This window comes from Monopterus albus, unplaced genomic scaffold (genome assembly GCF_001952655.1).
Source record: "Monopterus albus unplaced genomic scaffold, M_albus_1.0 scaffold62.1, whole genome shotgun sequence".
Classification (NCBI taxonomy): domain Eukaryota; kingdom Metazoa; phylum Chordata; class Actinopteri; order Synbranchiformes; family Synbranchidae; genus Monopterus; species Monopterus albus.
This window is the reverse complement of record NW_018127942.1, coordinates 637,128-639,432: the sequence shown is the minus strand read 5'-3', so window position 1 is coordinate 639,432 and position 2,305 is coordinate 637,128. Positions and strand designations below refer to the sequence as shown.

The 2,305-nt window shown below is 38.4% G+C and overlaps 1 long non-coding RNA gene across 2 annotated transcripts in view; it reads left to right on the top strand.

The window, feature by feature from the left end:
- LOC109962154 (uncharacterized) overlaps positions 1 to 1,903 on the top strand; it is a 13,217-nt gene extending 11,314 nt beyond the window's left edge. Inside the window, exon 3 of one of the 2 annotated variants that reach the window (XR_002275219.1) lies at positions 1,635 to 1,903. This is a non-coding gene — a long non-coding RNA (uncharacterized LOC109962154). Of the gene's footprint in view, positions 1 to 79; positions 1,023 to 1,634 lie in introns of those variants that run through there. The other variant, XR_002275218.1, reaches the window with a different exon arrangement.
- The last annotated feature ends 402 nt before the right edge of the window (positions 1,904 to 2,305 follow it).

Sequence of the window (2,305 nt, the reverse complement as noted above, 5' to 3'; positions counted from 1 at the left end):
CTTTAGAGGATGAATAAGAGCATGTTCTGTGTGTACATTCACTGCAGAATAAGTCTTACTGTCACCATCTTCCTGCCAGCTCCCCCGCATGTCGTACTCCTGTTCCAGGTTCAGTGTCTCTGAGGCAGTCAGATGCTGCAGCTCAGGATGCTTCATCCATTCATGATACCTGCAGAGTGTAAACAGGTGGATAAGAGACAGCGACTCCAGGTTTCTACAGCTTTAACTTAATCATGTATCCAGATGCCAAAGGACCAGAGCTGGTTCTGCTGTGCCAGTTAAAGAGACTTCAAACTGTCAAAGGATCAGAAGCTTGTATTGACAGCTGGGTCAGATGTGTCATCTGTCCTAAGTTATAGATAAAAAGCTTTCACATGCTCCATGACAAATGAGACTGTATGATACGACGGAAAGCTCCAGAAAAGCTACTAAATGGAACTTGTGATGAGATTTTCTCAACATTATTATTTAGAAGTCAAAATAAAACCCATCCACCTTGATAGTAAAGAAATAACTTTCAAACACTCATCACTAAAGATATCAGCAGAGGAAAATAAAATAAAAAAGTGACAGGCTTCATGTGTGTAACAAGACTGATCAGGTGTAAATGTTACCTGGGCACATGGTTTACATTGTAAGGAACCAGACACAAACACCAATAGGACCGATTATAACAATAACCTAAATTCAACCCTTGTACGTCCCATCAATATATTATAACAGCTGGATACCGAATGACAAGATGGAAATCATTCTTCCCACTGATGTATTAAGGGGAAAAGGCAGGATTTTTCAATGTTTGTACTGCGAGAACATTTTTTCATAACGTTAATATAATTTCCCCAGTGAATGTTTTTCACCTGGCGCACACGGCAAATTTGTTTTTCTTCCAACGTTGCTTCCACGTTCTGGGGTCCACTGTACATGCGCATCAATAGGCTAGAATATATTGGTTGCTATTCAAGAAGACATTCGTTTCATAGTCACATGAGACTGCTGTACCAAAGCCAGTGATGTTAACCACCAAGTTTTTTTGAACTTTTACTGGTTTCTGCTATTGGTTAACACAGCTTGGCAAGAGAAAGGGGGGTGATATTGCTTAAAACAGAAATATTAAAATTAACATAGTACCACACAAACGGTCACACAGTAAGACACACGCATTTTCTTAAGGAAATGCATTTGTGTAGTATAAATATGTTTTTTTTGTTATCTGAGCTGTTCCATTTCCATATAAGTGGATTAAAATATTTCAAAATCCAGTTATTTGTTGTTTTTTTTGTTTGTTTGTTTTTGCTTTTTTTAAATAGGTGGTAGGCCTCCATAACTGGGAAAGACATAACTGAAATGTAAAATGCGTCAGGTTAAGTACATAGCTCTACTACATCAACTTCTGAAGAGAAGATGGATGAGAATGAACTTTGGGACAAAAATGTAATGATACTTCTATTGTATATTTGTCTTTCACATTTTTCATTTATAAAGGTTTTGTAGTTCTTGTCTCAATTTCAAGATGACAAAAATACATTTTAGTAGCTATTTCTCACCTGAGTTGTACAAATATACGTTGACACATGAAGACTAATTGTTATTCCAGTCAGCAGCATAATGGCTCTCTGTTACTGTTTTAACAGAAAAACCAACAGTTTAAAAAGGACGCCGAGCCTTCCGACATGAATTATGGCCTCTGTTCGGGGAAAAAAGTGAGGACAGCTCTTGGTCCCCAATTCATCAGACTGTCCAAATACAATTGCACCGCCGGCCCCAGATCAAGCATGCCATTTATTAACTCGAATCTCTTGGTGTCAGGCACAAAACCTCATTCATCCTACCACTGTGCTCATCTCATGGGCCTTTTACTCTGAGACAAGTGGATAGATCCCTTCCGTTCATGACCTGTGGGTGTCTGGCACTTATAAATTAAAACTGTTTTGGCTTGGAGTTTTGTTTTTTTTTCAACCTGTGTAAGACCTCTCACACCTTGTTTTCTTAGGTAGTGATCTTCACTCGATTGCTTTGCCTGCAGATGGTTTAAGAGGGACAGGCTACAAACAAAAGCCAAGTTACACTGGGGGTTTCTGTCACTTATAAATTAAAACTGTTTGGGCTTGGAGTTTTGTTTTTTTTTCAACCTGTGTAAGACCTCTCACACCTTGTTTTCTTAGGTAGTGATCTTCACTCGATTGCTTTGCCTGCAGATGGTTTAAGAGGGACAGGCTACAAACAAAAGCCAAGTTACACAAGTCATGTTAAAGTAGAATTGAATATAATATAGCATATATGTGTTTTTAAAGTGCCAAAATGC